Below are 19,084 nucleotides of genomic sequence, written 5' to 3' on the forward strand. Positions count from 1 at the left end.
CTTACTCCCTTCCTTCCCTTCTTCCCTCCTTTCCTTCCTTCTTCCCTCCTTTCCTTCCTTCCTCCCTCCTTCCTTTCCTTCCTTCTTCCTCCCTTCCTTCCCTTCCTCCCTCCTTTCCTTCCTTCCTACCTTCCTTCCTTCCTCCCTCCCTCCCTCCTTTCCTTCCTTCTTCCCTCCTTTCCTTCCTTCCTTCTTTCCTTCATTCCTTCATCTGTCCGTCCTTCCTTCCTTCCTTCCTTCCTTCCTTCCTTCCTTCCTTCCTCCCTCCTTTCCTTCCTTCTTACTCCCTTCCTTCCCTTCTTCCCTCCTTTCCTTCCTTCTTCCCTCCTTTCCTTCCTTCCTCCCTCCTTCCTTTCCTTCCTTCTTCCTCCCTTCCTTCCCTTCCTCCCTCCCTCATTTCCTTCCTTCCTACCTTCCTTCCTTCCTCCCTCCCTCCCTCCCTCCTTTCCTTCCTTCTTCCCTCCTTTCCTTCCTTCCTTCTTTCCTTCATTCCTTCCTTACTTGAGGTGCAAATGACATAACTAGTAAGGTCTGTTTAAGGGTTAATAGGAAGACCTCCAGAAACACGTTGGCTAAGCTACCAGTGCTACAGATATTGACTTGTTCACATGAAAGTCAATGGACATGACTCCATTACAGACTAAATGAATGAACAGAGACCTTTTCTCTTGTTTTCTCGTAATGTAATGTGACTCGCCCCTCCACTCCGACACCGACCCCTACTGTAGTTACTTACAATGCAGTAACGTTACTGAGACTGACATTACTATAATGCCATACACATTATTACAATAACAGGGTGCCAAATTAATGTTCAGAGCCGCTCAATAGATTTTCATTGTTATTTTTGGCTGGTGAGTGAAATCTATCAGCCACTCGGCATATTTTTTCCAGGATTTGGCTGCTGTTCCGTGCTAATTTTGTGCCCTGCAATAACTTTTATCGGTTCCCAAATTCAATATAAGATTGTGACAATTCCTGATTTGTCTTTTCAGTAAACACTTGTTTCTTTTCTCTTATTTCCAAAGTGGTGTTAATCATTTATTCACAGAGTTATGCTCTCAGGAAAATGGAAAAAATGAACCGGTTGTGTTTGTGTGAGTGTGACGCAACAATAATACCACTTTGTGTTTTGAAAAGTCGTCTGTTTCCACTTTAATATGTATGAGTGTCAATTGTATAATGTTACAAATGAAGAAACTGTGTTGACTGTTAATACTGGCTGATACCCAATTCACCTAATAAGGTCAGTATCAGGACTCATACTGATTTGGCACATTAGATTTACAACAGTTTGCAGCATCTTATTTATTTGAGCCTCATGGTCATAAACATTATCTCACCTTATCTTTGTGTCATAGTATTCTCTCCAAGCCTCAAACCTTTCCACTTAAGTGTTGGATGTCTCAGCAGTGGTGAAGATACATATACTGCCGCCATTATTATCATCGTCATCACCACCTTCGTTCTCTGTGTTTGGCATCGCAGCAGTGTGTTAGTTAACTGTGAAATCAATTGCACACGTCAGGTTGTCAAACTGTGTGTCTCGCTGCTGCTTCTCCCGCTCGGCTCTTGTTTTTCCCTCTGACGCCGCGGTCATGTAGTCGTATTTAACTTTTGCAGAGCTGTGGCAGAAGCTTCATGTTTTTAGCCCCACTTTTAATCCAGCAACTTTTCTAGCTCCTCTATCAGTGACAGAGTGAGCTGTTTGGACTTGTATTAGATCTGATTTGGGCATCTCACGTCCAGCCCGGAGTCATCCTTCCTCAATTCCTCACATTCCTCTTGTGTCTTTGGACTAGAAGGAATAGGAGGTGCCCTTGTCTTCTTTTCCCCTCATTTAGAGTTTCATTTTTTAAAGAGGATGCAACAATGCAGATGTTGTGAGACTTCATCCCAACTTCCTTTTTAAGTTTCCTCTGTCTGTAGGTCGGGAGATATACTTGTAACTTAGCTCTGGGAAAGACTGAAATTCCTTTTCATTTGTTATGGTTTCTTATCAAGTAATCTCATTTGCGTCAGGACTGTGATGTTGGAGTGCCACATGTACATCTGTATGTAAGGGGATAAAGAGCTGTTTGTTTTGGGACTTGAGTCTTCAGCTGCAGCATGTGACCTTGTTCCACTCGTACGCTTTGTTTTATCCCATCTCGCTTTACGTTAGATGAAAGCCTGATGAAGGTGATGTCAGGACAAGCGTTCTGGGAGCTAAGGACGTGCAATTCAAGTAACCACGTTTGCATTTAGCCCATTACCAACGAATTACATATAATTACATTACTGCCGACCACTTTCCAAAGCATACTGTGAGTTATTACAGTCATTTTCTACCTTCCAGGCAACCATTGGTGTCAGTTTATACCAGCACAGAATTAAAATCAACTGAAAGAGACTTTACACCTGTTTGAAGCATTACTGTCAGTGTTAAGTTGACAGTATTACAGTATTTATGTTACCAAAATGACATTTCTTTGCATGGATTACTTTGTCCCCCCCCCTTTTTTTTTAACATTACATCATGGTCATATGTTAATCCAGCTGAGAGCAGGGTCTGTATTAAAAAAACAACAAACTCTGGCATTAAAGAGAGTGTCATCAAACAAAATGCTCATTGTGAGAATTTACCTATCACAGATTTGAAGCTGATTTTCATCTCTTAATGAACTGAATAAAAATCAACGGCACTCTAAAAGGAAGGAAATCTGTGTAAAATGCTATTGAATGCTTGTTAATACATATAAATATAATTTAAGTGCAAATGATTTGTAGTTCATAGATTAAAGCATGTAAAGCTAAACAGTATAGACTATTAGGAGGGCTTTAATTGATGTGTGGTTATGTAACCTTATACTATATCAGCATACATTGGCATATAAATAGGCACACACACACACACACACACACACACAGACGAATACCTCGTCCCCCAGCCATCCAGAGTAAGGTCAGAGCATATAGATCACTCTGTTGATTGACCACATCCCATTGATCGCCCAGCTGGCTTGTCAATACTTCTGCCTCACAGCGACACACTCCCCCCCACTCCCTCCCTCCCTCCCCACTTCCCCTCCGTCCTCCTCCCCTGCATTACTCCATTACTTCAACTTCCTGTTTCTCCCTCATCCTCATCCTCCCCTCTCCAACAGTAAATCCCTCTCCTCTCTCATCTTCCTTACACTTGCGCTCCTACATTAATTTACTCTTCAGTCTCTAGTGGCGAGTGACGGATTTGAAGTTCAGACTCAACAAGGAGATGATGGGAAGTGTAATATAGTTGGTAAAATTGGTTTTCATGAGCAGTATCAGTAAAGTTTTTCGTTTAAACATTTTGCTCAACTTTGGGGGCAATCCTCGTACACATAGTTCCTTTTTTACATGCTGTGTTTTTTTTAAAGGGAGAAACATCATTTGAGAATAAAAAGTGACCTTTGCCCTCTGAAAACAATTGCTGGCATCATAGGCGTTACAATAAAAAGCTTTTACTACCAGCACGTGTAAAACATTCACAGACTGCTGCTAAGTTGCATGAATATGCACATTTAATATGTGTACTGATAGTTTAAAATGTCTTTTTGTGACTGCCATTTTCAAAAAGAGCACCCCAATAAAACCTAACAGTATAATAAGCTGTTAGTTTCATCATGTTATAATTCTTTTTGTGATTAATTGATTGTTTAGCCACATAACAGAGGAAAATGTCCATCACAATTTCTAACCAACAAATCTGACATTTAATACACCAAATTAGCCAAAAATGGACATCCTCATTTGGTTCCTCAATTGAATTTCCAGATAATATTCTAAATCATGAAATATATTAATGCTGCAAGTAAATATTATATGCATTGTGGCTTCATCTGTTTATTATTTTAGCCTATAAAATGTTCAAAAATAGGGGAAAATAGCTACCACAGCTCCCAAAAGCTCAAGGTGGCATCTTCAAATTGCTTTTTTTTATCCAAAAAACAGATTAAGAACTTCTGGAAATCAGAGTATGGGAAACTAAACCCCCCCCCCCCCCCCCCCCCAAAAAAAAAGCCTTTAATGGAAAAAGAATGGAAGAAACGTCATACTGGAGGAGACTAGTGTGGACATCATGACAGAAAGCAGAACAGTGATGCAAATTAAACCTGGAAAATGTACAAGAATAAAACTAAGAGTCTAAAACTAAATGGCACGCTGCTTCCTATCCTGATGATCATTGAGGCAGGCTTGTGTAGCTCAGCTCCGTCTTTCTCCCTTCCTCCGCCCTTCTGCTGCCTCACTCATCTCATTATCCTCCTCTGTCTCCCTTTCTCGTCTCTGCACAACTAGTCTCATCCACTCTGCTTCCTGTTCTCTTTTGTCTCCCACCGCCTCTCCATCCATCTCCCGTGGATCCCGGCGCTGTGGGCCAGGTCCCCCCCGCTTTGCGCCGCCGGTGAAATATTAACCAGGCTTTGATGTTTATTAATTGTCCCACTCAGTAATTGAGATGCTCTGCGGAGCCCATCCCCATGGTGACAATGACAGCCCGTCCCCTTGGTGACAGCCTCTCACCCACAGAAACACCAGAGAGAGAGAGAGAGAAACGGGTAGGTGAGAGTTTGGGGGGGGGGGGGGGGGAGATGGAGGATGCAGGGTGGAGGTGGGTAAGAAGAGAGGAAAAAACAAAGTAGAACTGTGCCTTGGTGGTTCTTTGAGAAGTCAGAATAATTTAAATTCAAGGCCTTCAAAGGTAGAGAAACTTAAAAGGTTTCTTTGTGCTTCATGGCCACTAGTTAAGGAAAATTCCATTTTACTCACCAGCATTATTGGACACATTGTGAATGCAGGTATTCGTCTCGACACAAGATTACAGCAACAGCTTCTGGGCAAACCGAAATCAAGCTTCAGACAGGTTTAAACATGTTTAACTCAGTTATCTAAACCATTAATGTTACAGTTAGAAGTTTAGAAATCAAAGCCGTGATGTCACTAGTCTCATTGATTACTACATTATAATCATCCGTCGCAATGTAGAGCTACTTCTTAAATGAACATTAACACAGCGGACCTGATCGGATCCACACAGTTTAGAGCAGTATCTACCTTTTATATGATTGATCGTGTTAAGGCAAGGCATTTCATACACAATGGCAACTCAATGTGCTTTACATAAAACAGAAAAACATGTAATTTGAGAAACATTAAAACATACAATTACCCCCCCCCCCCCATAATAAAAACAAAGTACAATAAAATAGAAAGACATATTGCAGCATAAAATAATAAATTAGCTTTAAAATCATTAAAAGGACAAAGAGTGCAAATGAAAGATTAAAATGTAAAGTGCTTTAAAATAAAGAGCTCAATCATAAGCACAGGAGAAGAGAAATGTTTTTAACCTGGATTTAAAAGTGTTAACAGTTGGGGCTGATTTCAGTAATTCTGCTGGTAGTTTGTTCCAGTTGTGTGTGAATCCAAAATCCTTTTATTCTACTACAAGGCAAAGACAGTTTTATTTATATAGCAACTCAATGTGCAGCAGTAAGAATTGGAAAATAAAAAAAAAACCCAATAATAGTAAACACATGGAAACATACAATTACCCCCCCCCCCCACCTCCCCGCCCCTCACCAATAATAAAAACAAAGTACATACAGTAGTTTATTTGTCTTGTACATGTTACCTGCTGTAAGCATTTTAACATAAAGCACATCGACTCTTCACTTCACTTGTAATGAAATGTGTTATATAAATAAAAATCCCATTGCTTTGCCTTCGTATAGAGGTGAACCACACATACCACTGTAAACAAAGCTGTCTGTGCATTCCTGTGGTCACTATGGTATGCCAGCAGTGGAGCAATGCAAAGGATGATTACAATGGGACGCTTTGGGTCAAATCTTTCACCTTTCACTTCTAAATAAGCTGTAGCGATAAATGGGTTACATTTGGCTGCCTTCACAGATGTTACTGTAAATATTTATGTGGAGTGCCCTTATCCACATTCTCTGCAGCGAAGCCGATGAGTTATATTTGGTGTTTATATGACAGCTAAACCTATTACCGTAGTGTCTAGAATATAAAAAGCTGTAGGCCTAGAGACTATGAAAAATGAAAAGAGCGACTGTCTTGGCCAAAATAATCTTGGTATATGATGTTATATGAGAGTTACTGAAGTGAGATTTTATGACATTAAAACATTACTTCAATTACCTCAGTTGTGACAGATGTGTCAGGTTTGTTGTTTTGCTTGGCTGCCATTTTTTTTAATGATTTTCTGTTGGCACCTTTTTACAAAAGTGCAGCTTAAAAAAAATCACTTCACTTTCCCCTCCAGCTGCCACGATAAAAATAAGTAGAGAGGAGGGGACGTGATCACATGAAAGAGGCACACATGAGCCAAAAACAAGCACCCCTCTTCACATCTGGTGTTGTGTTGTGACCACTGTATATAACTTTATATTCTAATATTGAAAGAGGACTTATAGGTAAAGATGTTATGTGGCTACTATGCTCCTGAGGTAACATGGCATTGAATAAAACACCATATTGCCTCTATATGTAGCTTATGAGTTGATGTTTCTAGACAGTATTTAATAGAATTGAGTGTATTTTTGAGTAAGAAAATGTTCTGCCTTTTTAAGTTAGCTTGCAGGAGGAGAAATCTGATCGTTATCTTTTATTTTCTTGATACAAAAGAATCTGATATACGCAACAGCTACGCAGTAAATCAGAAGACTAGTGCTAGTTGTGACCCGTTAATAACATGGGTTACTTCACCACATAAGTGTGTTAGAGAGATTAGGGGCTAAAGATGAGGCAGAGTGTTCTGTCACAGTAAACACAGTCTGGATGTAAATTATTCTCGGGACAGCTTTAAACATTTCCAAGTAGATCTAACACAAGAACAATCATTCCATTTATTTATTTATTTATGTCCATGATCTATATAAAGGATGTTGTAGGATAACATATTGTATGATAACAGTGTTATAATTTACCATATGTGGCTAAATTCATTATTATCTGCAGTTATGACTTCTATTAGAGAAAAAAATAAATAAGAAGATGGAAATAGGCTGTTTCATCTTTTTTCATTCTGTTTCTAAAATTAGTCTTAAAAGCAGTTCCAGGTAGCACCAAAAGGTGTAAAAAGTCTTAAATCTTGAGGTTTTTGAAATTGGCAGACAGACAGAAAGAGAGAGAGAAAAGCAGAGGAGGTGGAAACAGAAGGAGGTGCTATGGGAAGGTGAAAGGGGGACAGCAGAGAAGGGAAGAGAACAATTTGTGATGAAGGAAAGAGAGACAGAGAGAGAGAGAGAGAGGAGGAGATGAGGTGTAGAAGTAAACTCTGTGTACATGTAAATATTTCAGGCCGGAGGTTGAGAGCTGTGTGAGGCTGCTGGAAGCTTCTGTGAGCTCCGTCAGAAACACGATGACAGTCTGTTTTCTAACAGAGAGACGAGACAAGGGCCACTTCACATGTCACCCAGCCACTGTTTGACACTTTGAAGCATCGGTGCACACACATACACACACACACACACACACACACACACACACACACACACACACATACACACATGCTCACAGCAAAGGATTAATGACCGAAAGACAATTACCCCTCCATATATTTCAATATCATTAAAACAGTTTTTATGATTTTTTATTTGCCGTGTTATTTCACTAATAAAAAGGAAGGAAAAAAAAACAATTTGTAACATTTTCTAAACAAACGACTTTTACTACTACTACTTTACAAGAAAACTATTATTACTTAAGTTCATGCATTATGCCAAGATAGTGACCCTTTATTGCTAGCCTTGTTGTGACACTACATTAGGCCTAAATCGGCTATTATATATCAGGTTACATCATTTTTGGGGTTCTATTAGGCCTGTCACAATAATTATCGACATCATCATGTCTATATATTACCTTATCGTATGATACGTGGACATGACCTTGATCTTTTTTTTTTTACCTTAGTATTGTCACACTTTGCATTAGCAGCTAAGAGGCTATTCATGTCTCATTGCCTCCATTCCTCACTGTGCACTATGCAGCATTATGCTATTATATTATCATTATATCAGCGGTATGAAATTAACTTCAAATGACAATAATATTGTTTATCGTGATTATTTCTGAGACAATATATCGTCCAATAGAAGTAGTCATTGTGACAGGCCTAAGTGAAGCCAGATGTAACTGTGTAGCTGTCTTGACATTGCTGCCTTCACAGTATTTTTTTTTCTAACCATGGAGAGTACTAAGCTAAAGTTGAAAACATCACCTATCACTATAGAAGCGTTTTACCATCGAGTAAGTGGATTGTGTCACCTTAATCCTTGACCCCTGCCATCCCATTTTTCTCTTTCAACATGTGATTCTGATCATCCTTCAGGTCGCAGCCGTATTGTCACCGGCCTTTTCTTTTTCCGACCACCAGACTCCATTCCCTCACCGTTGTAGGACAATTACATCATGGACTCCACCCCTCGGTGTCCTGCTGGTTAAGTAGGACAGAGTGGACTTAAGATGCACTGTTGCCACAGTGACAATACAGACACACACACACACACACACACACACACACACACACAAAGACAAGCGTGGTGCTCTTCCCTCTGATGCCAAATCAGGTCAACCTTTCGTTTGTGTGTGTACGCTGGAGGGTGTTTCATGCATGTTCTCAGTGAAAGGGAAGTAATGGGAGGATATTTGAGAGGTCTGGAACAGCAGGTGACATGCACACTGTTCGTCCCCTCTGTCTTTTTGTGACCTCAGAAGTGTGTCTATTTTTATATGCGTTTCAGACAACTTTTATTATAGCCATGGACAGAGTAGGTCTCAACAGTTTTTTTCTTGAATTGAATTCACAGTTTGAAGAGTAAGGCCTAGTCCGCACGTGGACAGGTATTTTTGAAAACTGGGTTTTTCCTCTTTTGTTCTAAAAAAAAAAGAATCCCATACACACAAGCACTGTTTTAAGAACATCTCTGTCCAAATGAAATTGGAAAAACACAGTAGAAGCACTATGAGGAGCATGCCAAACCAACAACAATATGACAGTAACACTGAAGCCATATTGGCCAATCAAAAGCCTGAAAGAAAAACTATTTCTGGTAGGCTGACTGGGTTTCGTCCAAAAATGGCCACATTAGCGACGGGTTCTGTGCCGCGGGACTGTTGGGTCATGTAGCAGTGACCTCTGTACAGCATGCTAATGCCTCTGTTCTGCAATATAGCGGAAGAGTAACTATACCTTTTTGTGTAAGCATATAAAATGTGCTGTTAGCAATGTTGGAACTAGTAAGTTTTGGCCATGCCTGCCATTACATACATCCATGCCACAAAAGTACCAGCAAAGTTACAAATTGAAGCTTGGGAGTAAACGAGTATAAATGAAACTGGATAATGAACAATAGTTATAATCTCCCATCATGTTAAAAGCTCTGAATCAGGACCTGGTATTTAGGACCAGAAGCCGCTTATCATGTCAGTCTGTGAAGAACCTTTTAACAATAACTTCAGTCAGTTTATCATTATTATAATATAGTTAGTGGACATGAACAAGCAACTGCATCTTCTTTATCTGATTGTTTTCATTAAAAGAGAAGCTTAGTTTAAGATTGTGCTCGATACAAACTGATCTCATTTGATAAAAAGTGGATCACCAAAAGAGAGAGAGAGAGCTGAAGTCATGACGTCAGGTAAGCAGGTAGCCTCTGCTCCGCTAGCTTCTGTAAGTTAGTGCCTTATTCAGCATTTCTTTTTATTGGTTTATGGAGAAATAAAGCGCATTACTAGGGTTTACCGTATTCCATGGTAGATTGGCATTGACAGACTTGCTTTTTCGAAGTTGAAACCTTCATGATTTTAGGTGGAACAGTCTATTTTTATTCCACAAAAAACTACAGCACCCATGAAAATGCCAGCGAGGGTACTTATAGGTCATCGTAACTTGACTTGGTCCATCTACAGTATTGTGCAAAGGTTTCAGACACTTGCTGATGTTTAGATTTTTATCCGTTATGCAATACTATCAGGGAAGGGTCTGATGGTTCCCAAATGTATTCTACAACATGACAATGACCCCAAACGTCCAGCCAGAGTCATAAAAAAACTATCTTCAGCAACGTGACAAACTAGGGAGTCCTTTAACAGATGGTATGACACCACCCCACCCCACCCCCACCCCTACCCCACCCCCCACAGAGCCCTGATCTCAACATCATTGAGCCAGTCTTGGATTACGTGAAGTGACAGAAGCAACTGAGATGTCTAAAGCCCCCTCTCTTAACAATGACTCACTTATGCTCTATTGGCTTGATGTCAGGTGTTTTTTTTAAAAAGAAGTGCCATTCTCGGGCTCCGTACTAAAACTGTATTTCAATTGGGAGAAACAAGTGAGTGAAGTGAATGAATGAAGTCATGGAATGCTTGGACTCGACATAGAGAAGCAGCAGTAGATAAATCCCTGCATGGAGTCCAGACTCAGGTGGTGGTGATTACTGCTGGGACCGATGGGGTTGATGAAGTGATGAAACTACCAAGACTAGACTAGTGATGGAGAAGTGGTGGGTTGTGCAAAAATGGCACAACGAAGGCGCTGAAGGCAAGAGAGGGAGAAAACATATTTTAAAAGACAGCCGCAATAGGCTGCGATAGGCTGAAAATGAAGGTGTGTCACCAAGCTATTGGCTAGATGCGACCGGCTGATGTGAACGGCTGATGTCTTAATTGACGCCCGGGGGAATGACTGCAAGAAAATGTACGAGTGAGCATGCGCGAGGGATGAGAATGACAGATGGTTTGAGAAACCAAACTACAGACCTGAGCATGCAATAGATCATCTTCCTGACTGAACTTTTGCTATAAGCTCCTTTACTACAAATGTCACTTGCATTTTGAGTGTGGTTTTTCTTACTCCTGAAACAGAACCTGAAAGTCACGGTTTCACTTCAGTTCTCTATACGGAGCTGGATAGTCACAAACTTAGTTGTAATCGCAGTATTAGTCAGAAAAAATCAATATTTTCCTCAAATCGGTCAGCTCTTATACAACAGGGCTTCCTTTGCACAGCTTGAGCTGATATGGAGTGTGCTTTCATTTAGGCCCATCCAACGGCGCTGACTGATCTGCAGGCTGTCTGCCAGTCCATCTGGATATCACACACTCGCCTTGAATGATAGTGATGTCTGAGACGACTGAACACACAGTGGTTTTGATTGTGAACGTCCATTCTTTTCAATCTAACTCTCCTCCCTTTACAGTAGCTATACTGTACACTTTGGACAAAACAGGTGGGCTCTGGGAAATTATGATGAGCATTTTCTGACCTTTCATTCATTAAACAATACCTCTTTCAGGGAATTTATAATCAAATATAACCAAATGTCCATTTTTGGCTAAGATATTGAATTAAACACCTAAAATAAAACATCTAAACACTCTTTCATTTTCCTGAAGTGCTCATCCTCTAGAGAAGTTTGCGGGGGAGCTGGAGCCAAACCCAGCTGACATTGGGCGGGAGGCGGGTTACACCCCCGGACAGGTCACAAGTAAATCACAGGCCCCCAACGTATATAGAGAAAGAACCATGCACACCTACAGGCAATTTAGAGTCACCATTTAACATAACCTGCATGTTTGGGGGGGGGGGGGGGGGGGTGATGAGTGCCACTGTGCTGCCCCACCTAAAAACTCAACTGATGCTGATTCATGTAAATCCAGTATTGCAAAGAAGTCATACTCATTGATTTGCAAAGTTGCATGCAATGGACACATACAAGCATTGACATTTAAACCTGCATTAATAGATTTTTTTTCTTTGGCCACTTTTGGGCAGGGGAACAAAATTGACATATTGACACCGTAAGTTGAAAAGATGTGTAGCAACATTCATTTATAGTCAGATTTCTGTTCACTGGATGAATTTAGCTCCAGTATTCATTCACTGTTTTAGATTTGTTTTGCTCTCCACCAACTCCTGAGGGAAATATCTGGCTCTCTAAACGCTGAAAGCTCTACTAAGTTGACCGGCTTTGACTGTCTGGTGCAGAGTGGGTAGTTCACTGTGAGTTTATCAGAGCTTTTTCATCAAAAACAGCTGCCAGCTGTGACTGAAAACAAGGAGGTGAGTGAACAACACAACAAAACAATGAGCTGAAAGGCTCTTAAACACTCAAGCTGATAATAAAGAGAAACATATAAACAGTAATGAAAATGTTATTGTTATTTTGCACATAAAAAAAAGATAAAAACCTAATACAAGCAATACAATAGAATAAAATAAAATAAGAACACCCCCCCCCCCCCCCGATAGCTCATTTCTCACGTTTATCTCCTGATTTCAGAGTGATACAAATCAAATATGTGTCTCTCAGTTCCTGGTTTCGGTATGTGTCATGGTACCTTAAACAACACAATGTGGTTGTGTAAATCAGGATGGGACACTGCAGGCAAAGCAGTGGAAAATATCACTTTTCGACATGTTTGAGCTTGTTGAACAGGTGATTTGATGCTAGTACTTACTGGCTCTTTACAGTAATGAGCGTGGTTGTTGTCAGTTATCTTTCATCCCTGACAAAACTTTTGAAACCTAAATGTTGGCAGGTATGAACTAGATCAAATAAATGAAAGACAATGACATATGAAATACATAAGAGAGAATAATACATGTTTAAATATACATGCAGATTTAAGGAATAGTAATTAATGATATATAGCAAACTCTCTCATTGTCCAACCCTAACCAGAAATGATAGATATTTGATGTAGTGGGTGATTTAAGTGACTGAAGCAGCCGTGGGAAAATCTAGCGCTATACCCAGATGATTGAAAATGCTGGAAGCACTTTCATTCAAAATACTACAACTGTATATGTGTTTGTTATCTAGCATTACATAGAAAAAGCAAACATGTTAAGTAGTCAGTGTGGGGAAAGTGGGTGTAACTAATAATAACATTAACAGTTCCTTAATTTCACTTCAGCACAGCATGAAGCCAGCATGTAAAGATTCACTCATTATAAATGTTAATAGTTACACCTGTGATTAGCAAGTCAAATTGTCCTGCCTGTCCTGTGTGAGAAAAAGACGGTTGCTGTGACTCGTCGATGCTTCCCATCTGTCACATGAAAAACAAACCAGAATATTTATGTCAGGATACCATTCGCAGTAGTTGTGCCAGTAGCTGATCAAAATAGTTTATGAGCTGCCACTTCAGCCATATTTCCTGGAAATATTGTGCAACCTGCTTAGCCACATTTTCTTTTTAATCATGTGTATGTATTTACCGTCTTACAGAGTGCTTTCTACATATAAAATGATATATTAGAGTATGTGGACAGAATTCTCTGAGTGAGGGTTAAAGGGTCACTTCCATAAAGGAAAAGGAAATCATATATTTTCCTCTTTTTTTCCGCTCCCTGGCGTCACCTGACCCTGCAGAGATTTGAGTTTTATTTGCCAAGATTAGAAGATATCCATAACTGAGACATCTGCTATCGCCTTAGTGAAAATTTTTGATTGTGGTGCTCTATTTTGTACTGAATAGTGAATATAGTCTGCGGTCAGGTGTGTGGTTATAATGCATACATATATACATCACATATATGTAGATGATGTAATGTACCGGTTACAGCTACAGTATTTTGCCAGCTTCCACCACAAAAAAAAAGGGAAAAAAAAGGCTCAGCAGTACTGTAGCCATAGAAACGTCTGTTGCTAGGATACGTGACTACACTGTAGTAAAGTGGTAACCATAGGAAATGCCTGCATAGCTAAAATCAGTGACGGATATTCTCAGTTTTTTCTAGGTTTAATAAGGATTTCTGATGTGATCACTGCTTTATGCTTTGACCTTATCAGATATATAATCCCATTTTGATATTATCTCATTATTTGACTTTCCATGATAGCACCTAACTTGAAGAGGTTTTTTTTGACACAAATTCAAAGCCTTTATAGGTTTATATAGGCTTTGTATTATTATTTTGAAACTAATCGATTCATTGTATTGTCTGTAAAATGTGAAAACCCAGAGTCAGAGGTGACATCTTTAAATATAATTAGTCTGGCATTTTTTGCATTAATAAAAGATTAAAGTGATTATTCCATTATCAGAATAGTTGCTGATTCATTTTCTGTTGATCCATCAATTGATTAACCCTTTATAGGACACTAGGAGGAAGGAAGGAAGGAAAGGAAGGAAGGAAGGAAGGAAGGGAAGGAAAGGAAGGACGGAGGAAAGAAGGAAGTAAGGAAGGTACGGGGAGGAAAGAAAGAGAGAAGGAGGGAGGGAGGAAGGGAAGAAAGAAGGAAGGAAGGAAGAAGAAAGGGGGATGGAGGGAGGAGAGAAGGAAGGACGGAGGAAATACGGAACGAGAGAGGGAGAAAGGAAAAGAGGAAGGAAGGAAGGAAGGATATTTACAGAAGTTACCAAACATAATTATTTGCCCAATAAAGGGTTAATCGACTAATCTTTGCAGCTTGTGATGTCATTAAGTGATTAATGATAGGCTGTGGTGTTTTTCTTCTAACTCTGAATACATTTGCACAAGTGTATAAATAATGCAGTAGTAGTGAACAGCTTCAGTAGTGGCAGTGTATAAAAAACCTATGATTCATTTGCTTTACGCCTTAACTCATGCACTGTATTTTTGGTTTTAGGTGGTTGTTTTGCCATTCAAATATTTTCCTTCCTGCCAAGAATATAATTGTGGTGAAACATTGAGAGTCTGTGCTGATTTTTTTATTTTTTTGGCATCATATTGAACACTGGCACGATCCAATCCATCCTCAAGTATGGAGTAGTATTTCTCACTGATGCGGATAGGAAAACACAACAACGAGCCTGAAGACACCTCACAGCTCAAGTGGCCGGCAACGGGTTACGGGTGATGTGAGACCTGTGCACCGTGCCGATCACCGTGCCGATCACCGTGCCGTTCCGCTTCTATTCCAAATCATTCCGAGTCCAACTTTCGGTTAAAATCCCGCTGAGATTCGCCCGTTATGCAAGAGGTTACATTTGGGGATTAGCACATCATTTTCAAGGGTAGACATCAAGAATCCAATGGCGTTTATAGGTCACAAATCCCATGCAGTGGTTATGTGTCACCTACACACACACACACACACACAAACACACACACACACACACACACACATATGTAACACACTCTCTGTTTTTATTGTATTTTATTTCCTATACAGTGCACTCCTTGATCATCACACACTAAAATAATGCAAAACTGATGTTATAATATATTTTTTAGAAGATTCAAGATTTAGTTTATTGTTATTCTCTTGAAGTAAATAATCAAGTTCAATAAGATGAAGATATTAAATTAATATTTCTTCTTTCTTAATATGTGTTGCTAACTTTAGACTTGTGTTTTATGCACTACAAAGGACAATAAAGGACTGAACAAGGCAAAAACTGACTGAAACAATAAGTAGGATACACACATTGTTTCTTCTTCCCACAACACATCTCCAAACATGACATGATTTTTCTCTTTTTTTTTTTTTTTGTGTCATTTCTAAATACCTCATCATCATTTCTGCTTTGTCCATACTCTTTTTGTTATATTTTGTTTCTTTGATTTGGCTCCACCTGCAGCCCAGTTCCTTAAATTGTGTAGGTTATATTCTCTAAATCTAAAAAGTCTGTTTTTCTAAAGTGACTAAAATGAATTATACCGGCATTATGTTGCTTCTCCTAGGTTTTTTTTTTCAGGGTTTGTAACAATCTGATATCAGCAGTATAATTTCACTGCGTATGCCCGAGGTTCCATATGTCCTTTGGATCACAATGCTGTAAATTCCCACATTACTGCTGCAGCTACACGGGGATGCATGCAGTGTATCTGATTGTGAGTGGGGTGGGGTGGGGGGGGGGGGGGGGGGGGGTGTGTGTGGTTGGGTGGGTGGGTGGGAAGTATGGTAGTTTACCGTTTTATATTTGCTTGTGTGCAATCTTTGTGCCTCATGTTCAGCAATGCATGGGCGTGTATGTGTGTGTACTTGTGTGTGTGTGTGTGTGTGTGTGGGTGTGTGTGTGTTCAGTGTTGCTGGCTGTGTGTGTGTGAGTCTGTCTGTTGCATAAGAGGATCTGCTGCTGTCCCAGAGCTTAACTAAGGATTTAAACCTCTCTTTCTCACTCTCTCTTGCACTCTCCGTCTCTCTCTCTCTCTCTCTCTCTCTCTCTCTCTCTCTCTCTCTCTCTCTCTCTCTCTCTCTCTCCTCTCTCTTCCTGTGTCGTCTGTCTCTCTAGCGCTCTCTGTTGCACTCTCTCTAATCTCTGTAATTGCACGTATATTGTGTGGTGGTGGGTGATGTCATTATTATTTGTTGAATAAGTCTGTGTATGTGCAGATTGTACATTTGCTTATCTTGTGATGCCTGAGCAGGAACATTTATTTTTATATTTGTTCAGCGTGTTTATGTCGTTGCCAGAGTGAAGTAGCCTCCATTTTGATAACACCTGCTCGCTCAGAGGGACGAGAGGAGAACTTATTACGATTTGGAATTCAACCAGTTTTCAAATAAATATCTTTAATTACGATATATACAAGTATAACATTAGAAATAATAAGAAACTTGATGATTCAATCAGCTGTAGCTTTGATATATTGAGTCAGTTTTACTACTATATGTCATTTATGTCAAGTATGTGGAGGATTAATGGATTATAACACAGGTACTGTACATCAAGTAGTGACCTCATTCCCCTCTTTCAGCAGCTTTGCTTCTTCAGTTATTTTCCAACCACTAGTCAGTGCTTTGGCAACTCTTAACGTCTGTATGATTGTGAAAAAGGACACTCATGTCTTCATTCATTGGCGTCACTGGTGGTAAAAAATAAATAAAAAAATACGAGGTTTGGATGAGACTCCACGAGCGTTACTTTGTCCAACACGCAATGCTGCAAATCCGCTGGCCAGTAAACTCCTCACAGCACCAGAACATTTTGTGAAGGAAGGATTTAGCCAACATAATATTTCATATATTTAGTATTTTAAATGTATTTTGCAGCCTCAAAGCCTTTTAATCGGTTCTGCGGTTAATAATATTATAATATTAACTTTGATAACATGCAGAAGGTTAATGTTATATCTTAATAATCTCTGTATGAAAATGATCTCCTCCTGCACACACTGTGAGTGGTCAATGTTATCTATACTGGAGCAGGAAGCAGTTGGTTAACTAAAGATATGTGGATTAATAAATAAGTGTTCATCTCTCGTTATAAAATTAACTGTGGCTACATCCGTCATGTTGGATAAGTCATATTCCATTTATGAAAAAAAAATTGACATTGAGGTCGAAAAGCTCAGCCTTCTTAGGGTAATAGCCTTACTGCGGTTAATACTAGTTGAGCTGGGAGTTGCCTCTAAGCTAATTTTTGTCATTGTAGTGTTTTTATTTTCATTGTTTAACAGGTTGCGAGTTTGACCGCAGGGCCAATGTCACCAAAAACACTTTGAATCCATCTCAGGTCCCTCACCTTACAAGTACAATGCTTCTCAGTACCATCACTTTCTTTTTAATGCACTGTAGATATTATAGATATAGAATATATTTGTGTTTGCAGCTCCTGGCAGGTATTATTAATAATCTGTGCATATGAATTAGTATTTGGTATTCGAAATATTATCGATGAGCAACTAATCAGATAATCATTTAATTGTTTGCAGTCCTTTCTTAAAAATCATTTTCTGAGTCAAGCTCCTCCAATGTGAGGAAATGCTGCTTTTTTTTTTTTTTTTTTTTTTTTTTACTGTTTTTTGATGATTTATAGACCAAACGAAGAATTGATTAATCAAGAAGAATGTAATGAATAATTTAAAGAGTTGTTAGTTGCAGCCCTGCTTCATATCATGACTCAGTAATTCATACCCACATATCAAAAAAAATCCTATTCATGATTTGTACCATTAAATGCTGCAAGTGCACGCTATGCAACCCAAACACTGCTTCACACTCTTCACACTCCAGCTCTTCACTTGTGATAAAACACTGTCAATATAAAAAAAATCAAAACAGCTATAAAACATGTGACTCACATCTGTTAACAGATCAGAATTAAGTGAGCAGTGATTCATAATAATAATAATAATAATAATAATGATGTGATGATGATGGTGGTGAAGGTGAAGGTGAAGGTGATGACATAATAATGATAACGATGGTGATATCAGTAGAGGCGGCAGCGGCCTCGTTTCCATCTGCTATTAATGCAGCTGTAAAAATGCACGCTGAACACATGAGGTCTGATTGGACACGCTGAATCTTACCTAACTCCACCTCTTCCTGCAAGCGAGAGAGGATGACTTCCCCTGCAAAGGAAAAATAGAGCAGAGCAGAGCACATACAGTACAGCATACCCCAGTGCTTCCTTCTCTGGTCCCTGGGTGTCATGTTTGTGGAGAAATCTGCCATCTTCTTGCTACTGCCTAACTCACAAATGAAATCCAATCATAAGCACAGAATTTGAGATAAAGAGTCAAATAATGTGTGTGTCAAATGTCATTATCCAGATATAAATATGTCACAGGTTCAGGCAACCTAAAACACTTAAAATATCAGACAAAGGAAGACAAGACAACAGGATTAGAGTTTCTACTTGCAAGGAGAACGGACAGGGATCTACTCAGTTTCAATCTCCAACCCGTTCTGAGCAAACCTTGCCGAACCCTTTCTTTTTATTGGTTTCAGGATTTCCCTAATTTACATAGTCATTTCTGCTCTAAAGGGTGGGGGGGGGGGGTCACAAATCGGTCACAGGTAGGCATGGGATGATAACCGTGTTCAAGGTATACCGCGATTTGAAAAAGCCACGATAACCGAAACCGCCAAATTTTCTGTCATACCGTTCGTGAGGTATGAGCTGTTTTTAGTCTGGTTAAAGACAGGAAGTGCTGGTCAAAGACAGGAAGTGCTGGTCAGAAACCCCTCAGGTGGTGCAGCTGCAGCGTAGAGTATCACGACCCCTCACACCGTCATTAGTGTATATTCAGGTTAAATTAACACGTCTGTATAATTTTTCTTCTTTTTAGGAAAATTTTAGAGCTGTAATCACAATACCGCCATACCGTGAAACC

The 19,084-nt window shown here is 39.6% G+C and overlaps 1 protein-coding gene across 1 annotated transcript in view; it reads left to right on the plus strand.

The window, feature by feature from the left end:
• Nucleotides 1–19,084, plus strand: part of prkcea (protein kinase C, epsilon a) — a 38,906-nt gene that overhangs the window by 1,725 nt on the left and 18,097 nt on the right. The window lies entirely within an intron of this gene.

This window comes from Scomber japonicus, chromosome 20, assembly GCF_027409825.1.
Source record: "Scomber japonicus isolate fScoJap1 chromosome 20, fScoJap1.pri, whole genome shotgun sequence".
In the NCBI taxonomy this organism is placed as follows: Eukaryota; Metazoa; Chordata; class Actinopteri; order Scombriformes; family Scombridae; genus Scomber; species Scomber japonicus.